Genomic DNA, 11,538 nt, shown 5'->3' with positions numbered 1-11,538 from the left:
ATCAAAGAAATGAAACATGTGATGTCAGCAGAGAACAACCAGGTTGACATATAGATACCGCTCAGACGACTATTGTCAGTTTTCCAATCAAAAGTAGCTGATTCAAGGTGATATAAGGGAATCCTGTAGCCGTCTTGGCGTGTTTGAATAATGGTTCGAGGATGCTCCTGTATGAGGCAGCACATCAACACTCCATTGGGATTGATCGGGTACATTCTGTACCGGTAAATGAGAGGATGTGTGTGGAGTATCTTGATTTATAATCTATCAGCCTGTTATTAGACATGCTTGAGCATTTGGCAGTACACTGGGTTCCCAACTGCACATATTCTGCAACATGATTCAGATCAGTTACACGGATGGCCTTGCACATTTTGCTTATGTGCATTGTTGTTTCGTAATCTTTATGCTGGCCTGAACCACATACTAACATCTGCCGGCAAGTGACCGCGGCGACAAGTGATAATTTTTAATTGAGCTGCTGATGTGTCACTAAACCACGTTACAGGTCGCCTACTACATCTATTTTAAGGCTGGGACGGTGTCTGGCCCCCAGATGTTCCCTTTAAGCACAGTGATGTCATCGCAGGCTGCTACTGTGCTTTTCTTCCATCTTCGTGGAAATGTGAATGTTTTTCTTTGTGACGATGCAGACCAGGACTAAACCCCCCGATGCTGCCATTCAGCCATATGGAAAATACCAAGCGCACGGCTGCTGGTCTGCTGATGAAAATATCATTCAGGATAAACAAAACTCTGCAAGAATCTGGCCCCGGGAGACAGCAGAGAAAGGGAAAGAGTGATGGAAGAGAAATGAGCACGTTGTCAGGGGGGAGAGCTGCCCCAGGCCTGAACCCCTATTATTTACAGGCGCTCCTCTAATCCCTGTCAGGGAGGTGTCAGTCTCTGATCTGAGCTGATCTGAGCAGCGCTTCCTTCCCCGTTCTGGCCGGGATGACCTGAACCCTCCGCGGCACGATGTGCCCACTTTCTTTTGTTCAAGCTCAGTTTGTCTCACCTTTTTTTTTCCTTTTCTGTTTCTGCCTTCTTGTGTTGTTCTTCTCTTCTATCTCCATCTCTCCCTTAAGTTCAGTTCATTGGTATATTTTTCAAGCTTTAACATATTCTATGTAATCTATCATTTAATGTCTGCACTCTTCATGTTCCTTAAAGTATTTTTCTGGGGCGCTTATTTTATTCTTTTTGCATTATCTTTGGCTCCTAACTCCCACAAAATAGACTAAATCTCTGTTTTTCAGCTTTTCCATTCTCCTTTCTCTAGTCGTGCTTAGATGTTGTGTACTTAACAACATTTTGTCCCTGGAGCACTCACGTCAATTTGACTGTCTCTCCCTGGGTAAAAGCGTTTCTTTGAACGAATATTGTGGCCATAACAATTATTGCCCATGTTACACCTGCGTAGCATTGTGTGTTTAAAAGCAAGATAAGATAAGAGATAAGATAAGATAATCCTTTATTTTCTCCCTCAGTGGGGAAACTCACTTTTGTTTTCAGCAGTACACTTAACACACACATGCAGGGGAGGGGTAAAAAAAAAAGTAAAAGGTAAAACATATTTGTAATTACAAAGTACAAACAGTATTTTCAGTACATTGAAAAAAAGGAAACAGTGCAAAAAAGCAGGTAGAATGTGTGTGAGGTAGACAGGCAGATATTGCACATATGGTTATTGCACATGTTTTTTATTGTTCAAAATGCACAAAAACAGTCTTAAATCTGTGCACTTCATGTTCAGTTTTCTGGTCATAAAACAGCCTCTCTGGACCAAAAGACCTGCTGTTCTCCCCCACAACTGTGCTCAGAAAGCAAAGCAAGTGTTCCCTTAGTAGTTATTTGATCCCTTTACATAAACATACAATCTGAATTATTAGGTGATGTAGATCAAAACTGGAGCTGAATGCCAAACAGTCTGATCTCCTTTTCCATGTTGCTGCTGCCTGGAATAAAAAAAATGATTATACTGAAAGGCAGATGTAAGCCTGCTATCTTATGCAAACATCAAATATGCTTATTTATGTCTGTTTCTGTGTTTCATGCATTTCCTGATGAGTAGAAAAATAAATTGTTATTATTATAAAGCTTATCTTATTATATTATGCTTCCCAACCTTGCTGTTGACAGAAAGCATGGGACTTTCAATCCATCTGCAATATTTGGACTGACGCAGAGGTCAAGAGTAACCGTCACAGTGTTTAGGGACGGCATTAGGTGACCCACATTTGTACCTCTGGCACCATCTGAGAGCCAAGTTAAAATCTCAGCATCCCCTGAGTGCAACATCTGTCCCAAAAGAGCAGAAAGAATAACAGAGGCCATGAGTACGGGAACTTCTCATTTCTGATCACAGTCTTGCATAGCTGGCCGAACTGAAAATCCCCTCATTAAAATCCTCTCAACTGACAGATAAGTCTTGAAGTCACACCGTGTTTTGGAAATCTTGGAGCTTCAAAGTCAAGTGGCGTCGATAATCCCCCTTAGAACGGGAGAATGAGTTTACAACACCTTGAGGCGACCAGAACCTGCTGAGGTGATGCATTAAAAAAAAAAAAAGTTACTTCATAGAGTGTGGGAACATTTTCTGAATATCACATCACTATTTTGCAGCCAGCGGCCCCGTATAGAGTTTAAACGGCTTAAAACAGCAGACTGTGTTTTCTCTGGAGATTGAAGAGCAGCAGCTCAAAACGAAAGCAGATCTTGCTGAAAAAAACACATGGTATTTTCAGTGAGACAGAAAGTAAAAATATAAAGTTAATGTGCAATTATTAGAGTTGCTTCTGAATTAACGAGAACAGTTCATGCTAAAACAAGAATAAATGCTCTTGTCTGTACTTTACATGCAGAGCTTAAACTGAAGCCCATTTTCTTGAACTTGGTAAACTTAGAAGCTGTAAGCCATATGTGGGCTTTGCTTAAAATATAAGAGTGGCTTGTGTATTTGTGTGTATATATATATATATATGTCTGTGTGTGTGTGTGTGTGTGTGTGTGCGTGACAGACCAAAGGGCATGGAGGGTGTGCTCAGACTGGTCCAGTAATTATACTGTCTTTATTTAGCCGTGGTCTGAGACTTCTGGACCAAGGAAAACATCTGCTGGGTTCAACAGATGCAAGAATCCTACATGAAGTATAAGCAGTTTAAACTCGTCCTTGTGATGGAAGAAAGCCGTGAGTGTTCGTGAGAAGGTGTTTACTAGCAGAGAATGTGCATTGATGACATCTTGGCTGTTGTAACGCCACCATCAGGGCTGTAAGAAATGCATCATCGTTGCGATTTTTAGTCGTAAATCCAGGTTTGATGTCTTCAGATAGCTCCAGCCCAGAAGAAATTGAGCAAATGCTTAACGTGGGAGAAAATGATAAACGGACCTTGTGCAGCACTCAAAGCAGCAACTGCAACTGTTTTACACATAGCAGGTAGGTTGGATGAAGTATACCAGATGAAAACATATAACAGCAGGAGAGATTTTCCCTCACTGAACCCGAGGGGCTGCAGCTGCATACAGCTTGCTCAACTGATGCCAACACAAAAGTGTCGAGAAGTGCAGTACCTCAACTGACCACTAGGACCCCAAAAGTGACCCACATGTGATCAAGGATATTTACAGCCTGGTTCAAACAACAGTTCATTTCACATTTATGACAACTGGACTTCTTATATATCTAATCAAGTAAAATTCTGTAAAGTTTATACATGAGGGGTGTGCTGTATTGAGTGACAACTAACTTTAGTTGATGGCTAGCAGTCGTTGCTTTACTTAGTTAGCGATTAGTAGCCTACTATCTTAACTTCTGAATTGGGAATTAAGACCAAAACAGACTGCCACAACTTTCTGTATGTTGGTCTGGGAGGGCCTGACAATGACGTTTGGCTCAGTAAACAAACAAACACTCACAGACCGGGGTCGGATCATTCAAATGGATTTTATTCCCCACTTCTCCAGCTAAACGCAGTTGTTGGCCAGCTCTCTGCAGTGCCAATTTTGTTGAGGAAAAAATATGAACTATTTGATTTGTTGCTGCAGAGGAAAAAAATAATCTCACGAGGAAAAAAAAATATTGCTCACGCCTCGGAGCCTCTTCAGCATAATATAGCAGTAAAAAAAAAGAAAAGAGAAGTAAGAGGGATACAAAACATGTACTGTATGTTGTACTATTATACAAATTTATTGAAACACATGGCGAGTCAAACATTTACCAAAGCAGCTGCCAAACACTCCTAAACAAGGTAGTAAGACGGTGGTTCTGCAGAACTGCGGCAGTAAATCCTTCTAAAGAGTGGCGCTCCGACGAGGAGCTCCATTCTTTAGTAGGGATTTCATATGGATCCAGACCGTTAATAATCATTATTTTCTCCATATACCGCTCCCTTGCTTCCTTGTTTAAGGTATCCCGGTAAATTCCAGTTCCTTTCCAGCAGTTTAACATCTTTTTTTTTGCGTTCCGTCTGTTCACTTGGTGAAACAGAAAAGCGTCCCGTCTTCTCTCAAAACAAATGCACGCGACGGGACAGGAGTTTTCCGGCTGTACGTGCTGGTGCTCATGGGAAACGTAGTGTTCTTTCTGGTAAAGCACTACCGCTTTTGTCCAAAAGATGCCGCCAAACTCAGAAAAGCTGAAAGTTACGTTGTGCTGCTTTAATTCCGACGATACCCACTTCAAATCTCATTTCTATGGCGACGTCAGAAAAGAGCATGGAAAGGTTTGATCAGAATTAATGTGAAGTCACATTAACTGAGCAAGGGCCTCCGTTAGTGAAGCAGAATGATTTAAACTGATCAGTGAATAGTACAAGTTAGGCTCAGTGGAAACAAGTACAAGTTTGAAGAAAGAAACATGGCACATGGAGTATTTTAAAGGTTTATAATGTTGTTTTCTTTTGTCTAACTTGTCTTACTGCAGTTGTTTACATAACAAAATCAATAGATTAAATACATGTAATGAAAATAAGCTTGCATAAAGTTTGGGGGCAAGAGTTTGACAATATTTAACAAAAAAAATCATCTAAAATCTATAATTTTTTTTTTTTATAGAGGAAAAGAGAAGGGAATGTGGTAAAGAGTCCATTTGGCATTTGAAAATATCTGAATGCTGCTTTTCCAAAGTTTATCAAAAAATTCCAACAGAAGATAAACTTCCACAAATCACATGAACTGTGTGTTTCAGGCTCAGACGCGTCTCCTGTTAATGTATTGCACATGCTCGTCCTGCCAGCCCTTTACGCTTTACACACAATGTCTTTGCATGTCTGAGTGTGTCCTAATGACTGATGAGTGCACAAGTTCAGTCGGTGGTCTGTGTGTGTGCACTGAGAGGAGCAAAACTCCCCCTTCCCCACAGGTTAAGATTCCAATTTCATGGATGAGTTCAGAGAAAGATGTAATGGAGATTCTTGTGAGCTCATAACACAATGTACCTGCACTCAGCTTTGGCACTGCTTTGTTCATTTGTTTGGCTTTTGGGAGGCGTGAGGCGACATGCAGGCTAAATGAAAGATTTGAGATGCTGAAAGATCCCGACGGCTCTCAAGATCGTGACTTTAAACAAAAGCAGCCTTTTAACATCAGTGTCCATGTCAACAATAAGCAGCAGCACGAGGCATATTTATGTCAGATAAGCATGGCTGTAATTCAAACCAAACACTGGAGTTTCTTTGAGCTCTGCAAAGATGTTGTCTTGTGCACTTGAGAGACATGTCATTTTTTTACGCGATATGTCTTGGCCATGAATGGCTGATCTGTTGAGGTTCACGCCTTTCAGATAGAAGAGTCCTGCACAGGAATGTTTATGATTAAAACTCTTAATCCCGCATGATGCGTGTCTCTAAACAGCTATAACCTAAGGATATGTCATTTTGAAGTCAGTGGCGATGTCATCAGTGATTGAGTCATAGTCCAGGCTCAGATGGGCACACGCATTAATAGGTATAATTTTAACATTGCTCAACGCATTTAATAGTTTGTGTACGGCTGTGCACGTAAAGATGAAGCCAATAATACAGGGCAGGAAGGAGGGGACTGCTACAATCGCTGTCGTTACGTTAACAATGTAGCGAGAAGTAGAAACCAAGAGAAGAGCGTGGAAAGAATGACAACAAACATCACAAATGTTATAAATAAGTGAATGGTTTTTACGTTTACGTGGGAACACTTTATCATCACTGAATTGCTTTTCATTTCGAAGGCGAGGATCTTATTTGTTATTTGATTTTGGAGTTTTCATCTTTGGTTTTATTTAAGTGCTGCAAACAAAATAAACCCGGTTTCCCCTCCTTCTGTGTAACCGGCGGGCCTCCGCTATGTCAACAAGGTGGTTGCGAGGTGTACATTTTGAGTGCAGATTACCTTGCCAAGACAGAATTGTCTGCATAAACACTCTTATACACTGTCAGTTCATGCTTTTGTTGGTTAGTTTGGTTTCATTTTCCAAACTTGTGTGCACATACCCTGTCTTTTTCTGTTGTCGCTAGTTTGTTGTCATTCTGTTGGTCACTCTCCCCGTGTCCCTTTCCATTTACCCACCAGCTCCTTCGCCCCGTATCATCAGATTTGTGCTTTGGTTATTCTCCTCTGGTGATGGGTTTTTATTCAGGGACTTTATCTGCCTCCTGAATTCCTGCATTTGGGTCCGACGTCTCCTAAAGCCGTGACAAACTGTTTGCTATTTTTGAAAGCTTTTTAAAGCTGATTGTAATCAGCGTAACCACACAGGAACCCTTATCTGCTCCATCTGGTGAGAAATTCAAAACATTAAGAGGACACCCTGGAGCCGTGGCGGCCGAATGGGTTATCTCAAAGTGAAGTGAACAGGCTCTACAGCCGAACACATCTCTCCAGAATCCACCTCATCTAAAAATGCTCTTTAAATATCTGCTTCCCCCAAGCACTGCTGTGTGGGCCGCTTAATGAGACCTCACGTCATTGCTTATTTGTACACTGCTATGAGACAAACACCTAAAAAATACAATGATATCCTTTCAGATGGCTCTACTCTTCTTTCCTTTTTTGCCTTGAGCCGGTACCGGTCTGCTTTTGGCAGCAGTAAAAAGGAATGAGAGCTGTCTACATGCGGGAGGAAATGAAACCCATCCACAGTGAAACTCTCCCCAGATATCTGCCATCACTTGTGAGTAATGCCCTCTTCTCGGTAGCTGCCGGTGGATGAAGTTTTGCGTAGAGTGGGCTCAGGCAAGCTCAAAGTGCAAACTCTTTGCTTTGTTATTTTAATTTGAACTCGACAGCTGATGACGTGGTGAATTCCGTCATTACCGACATCCGATCTGGAATGTCAGGAATGAGAGAAATGACTGAGATCTCATTACGGGTAAAGCGGTGGCCGTGAGGAGTGAAAGCAGGAACCATTTGGACCCTCCCAACACATAAAATGCATGAGTGATTACTGGTTTTAAGAAAGTGTTTGCAATTCCCAGCTCTCATGTTGTTCTGCAGGGCTTTAAGGGCCAAGGTGGAGAAAGGGTTAACCGAGGCTAATGTCAAATCTTGCAGATTTTACGGTTCTCTTGTGGTTTGTTTCTCAGGAAAGAAATAAAGCCAAAAATGTTCCTGGACTGCCACGGAGACATGAAAGATTGTAAAAAAACCTGCCTATGGAAAAATACATTTTGAGCGTTTCCTTCATTATGTAACATTTGTCTGACTTTTCCTGAACTCCTCCGCCCGTGACTGTTCAAGTAACCTAACAGTCGCAGTCATTTTTCCATTTCTGGAAAGGCTTTTAGGAGTCTGGAGCATCAATTATCTGAATTAAACTGCATTAAACTGCCGAAATAGTCAATAAACACAACACCTACGTGACACACTCGGCTCAGGATGTGATTACATTCCTCGCAGTAATACATCACTCGTGGCATGTTTCCATTTGGCAAACACATGCTTGTGTCAAAGCTGACAACATCATGTTCTTCTTTGTCGGATCTGGCTATGGGGCATTTTTAGGGGATTTAAATACCTTAAAAACAGCAGTATACTTGTATCTTTGTAGGTGGGTGGATAACTTTCACAGGTGCGTAGATAATTCACGCATCATGAAAATAGCTCTCTGCCCTGTAATGAGTGGGTAACGGATGATGACGCAGCGATGAACGGTTAACTCCCATCTGGACTTGCCGAAGACGGTGAGTGAGGCCACTGATGCAGACGCTCATTATGGGCTCGACGGGGCTGGCTGGCAGGGTAACTGATACTTACCCTGCCCTGGATGTGAAAGCTGGCATTATCCTCGATGTGTGTACATGTGAGTGAGCATGTGAAGGTTGAGGGTGGGACTGCCAGAACACACAGGTGGAGCTCGTGCAATCACTGGTTATGAGGCTTGAACAGCGCACTTTCATTGTTTGCAGGGCGCAGCGCCGGGCATTGGACTGCAGGGAGAACTATTAGAGTAATGGCTCAGCAAAACTCCACTTCATACATGCACGCATGTATCAAATCTGTCCAGGAATAACTGAACCTGAGGGGCCCTCGCTGACTTGGATGGTTAAAGGGATACTACAGAATACATTTACACACCTTGCTATTTTTACTGTAAGTGCGAAGGGCCTATTGTATCTGTAGGAATTTCTTTTTTCCTTGTTTTTTTTTTTTCTGACGAAATAAGGGCCTTTTTTCCCCCCTAAACGTGCCCCAAAAGTCACCAAATTTTGCACGCAAGCCAGGCCTGGCTAAAAATTATATAATTAATGGTTTGCATTAATGGGCGTGGCCTAATGGCTCAACAGCGCCCCCTAGAAAACGTTGTGCCTTAAGCCCCACAATACGGTTTGACGTACATGCACGAAAATCGGTACACACCTGTATCATGTCGCAACTTAAAGAAAAGTCTCATGGCGCCATGGCCGAAACCCAACAGGAAGTCAGCCATTTTTAATTCATCTTGTAATTTTGGTGCAATTTATGACATTTCTTCGGCCGTTAATGCGGCCCGAACCGTAACGTGCACCCAGGTGTGTTATACATCAAAATGTGCATCTAGATCCTGGAAAGATGGGCATCACTTTTCTCAGCCAAAGGCTTTACCGTGGCGACGATAGACGGCAAAAAAAAGCGCCCCCCCCCTTCATCTGGTTGGTCCATATGTGATAGTTCCTACTTTCTGCCATAACTTTTGAATGGTTTGATATAAAGACTTGTGGGTGGTGTCATCGGACTTGGTTTTGAGTACTTGACCTTGATTGGCATGAATTATCCCCTCCCCTTCTTCTGATTGGTCGCTGCTTGCAGCTTTAATTTGTTCTTTTTTTTCCTCTTTTGTCAGGTTCCTGAGGCAACAGCACGAGTTATAAGACACCGTTTCTATTTATGCTGCTAGCCATAGATGCTTATCCAATATCTAAGTCAGGTCAGCAAAGCGCTGCAAATGTTATGATATTGGTGTTAGATGCGATGTTTTAGAGGCTCACGGTAGCAAATAAAAAAATGAAAAAAAAACCTACTTATTGGATGAGCTGTTCTGATGGCCACAAAAGGAAATGAATTCATGTTAGCATGTTGCATCATTAACGTGGTTATTAATTTGTCGCCATAAGTTGGGGTCACTCCAGCGAGAGCACCAAGGTCCTAGACTTGTTGTACGCCCCCCTTCAAGTGGTACCAAGCATTGGCTCTCGTCCTCTCCCGCCCTCACTCCCCCCGTCCGCCCTCTAGTCCCAGTCACGAATCCATGGATGAAGACGCAAAAGTCGGCGAATTCGTCAGTGGTCAGGTTTGGTTTTATGGACCACAAGGAGTTATTTTCCCACACAAATAAAAAGAAGAAGCATTCTACAGTATGCAAATTTTGTGAAAATATGTTTAATGGAGGCGAGGGGGGCACATCAACTTTGATTAAGCATTATGTCTATTCCATTGCAGTGATGCTGATATACAGTGTAATTTGGTTCCTATTATGGTAAATAATGCAATTTTAAGTCGATAATTGTGTGTATCTTTAATATTTAAAATTCATGTTTCATCTACAAATTAAGTACAATTTAAATCAGTAACATTTACTATTCATTCATACATTTCTGAGGTAAAAGGTGGTGTTGGAGGCTTGTTATTTTGTTAGATGACTTTGGGACTAGTTAGTAGTCGTGTCAATCCTTAAAAGCACTCAAGTCAATCCTCAAATAGTGTAGAAATAGCGGTAGTGCAGTCGCCACAAATATTTGATCTCAGCTGATTGATGAAAACATTTATAGTGAGTTCACACATAAGACATCCACTGTCGGTTTTATTGTGCTGCAGTTGAATACAACCTCATATGTAAATTAAGCAGCTGAACCCAGTATGGTGCTTATGTTTTACAACTCACACAAGATGATGAAATAACTAAGTTATTTTTTGGTCTCAGTCTTGAGCTAAACTAGTCTTGGTCTTTATTTGGTCTGTCTTGGTAATGTCTCTACGAGGTCCACAGATCGGTTCCTCCTGGAGGTTCCCGCGGGTCCAGACTGAGAAACAGAGCTAACATCATTCTCAGCTTTATATCTTTAAACATCGTTTATCTGTGCAATTTGTATAGCACTTTGGTGAACTTGATGTCTTGAATGTGGTTTATAAATTAACTTTGACTCGACTTGACAAACCAACCTTGCACAGTATTTCCTCTCAGTGTTTCATTTTAAAAGCCTCTCCATATCGTCTTTGTGTCTTAAGCAGAAATGTCTTAAGCAGAAATGAGCAGCGCTTGATTTGAAGTTGCAGCCGACAAATACAGGTTTGATTTGGAGCACGTGTCGCTAGCAGGCTTGAAAACTCATGTATTGCAAGTCCCTGCTACATAGGAAGAAAACTAAAACCCAGAAAGGGGGTGGCAGTCTCCAGCAAAAACAATTACTGTTAGATATCAGCTGTAAGAATGTTTATAGTTATTGCTGACTGGGAATCACATTTAAATGGATATGATTATTAGATTGCATTAACAAGTTCTTGTGTAAGAACAACACTTGTGTTATTCTTGACTGAAAGCGTTTTCATGTTGGTTATTCTGCCAAGGTATTTATAGTTCTTGTAACTACGACCACTGAAGTGGCATCATATGGCCCAGAGCTGGATGTTTTTAATGGTGATTGCTGCTCACAGCAATGTCAGTGATGTAATTCTTATGAGTAATACTTTCCTAAGCCATTAAGTCAGGTTTCATTTATTGCAGCAGACTGGAATGAATCCTTCAGGTCTGGAAAAATTTTTCAGGTCTACAAGTTACTGTTGTTGTTTCACTGGGGAATTTTGGTTGCGCGTCTCTGCCAGGAGGCATCACAATGTCGCCACTGTACGGTTTCTCTGTGGTTCTGCGCCGCCTCTCTCTTCGCAAACTCTGTAGCATTGGTTGGCCTGGTTAGTAAATAGTACAGTCTCAGATTTCCTCAAGCTATTTTGTTCTATAATGTAACCCAAATTATTCTGCTGAAGTGGGTTCTGGGATAAAATATACACTGTCATTATAGCAATTAAAAAATCATGAAATAAGCAGATACGAATAACACAGCTGTTGCAATTCTTCACCGATTATTCCAA

The sequence above is a fragment of the Cololabis saira genome, chromosome 15, assembly GCF_033807715.1.
Source record: "Cololabis saira isolate AMF1-May2022 chromosome 15, fColSai1.1, whole genome shotgun sequence".
In the NCBI taxonomy this organism is placed as follows: domain Eukaryota; kingdom Metazoa; phylum Chordata; class Actinopteri; order Beloniformes; family Belonidae; genus Cololabis; species Cololabis saira.
The sequence above is the reverse complement of the archived record's forward strand: the minus strand, read 5'-3'. Positions refer to the sequence as shown.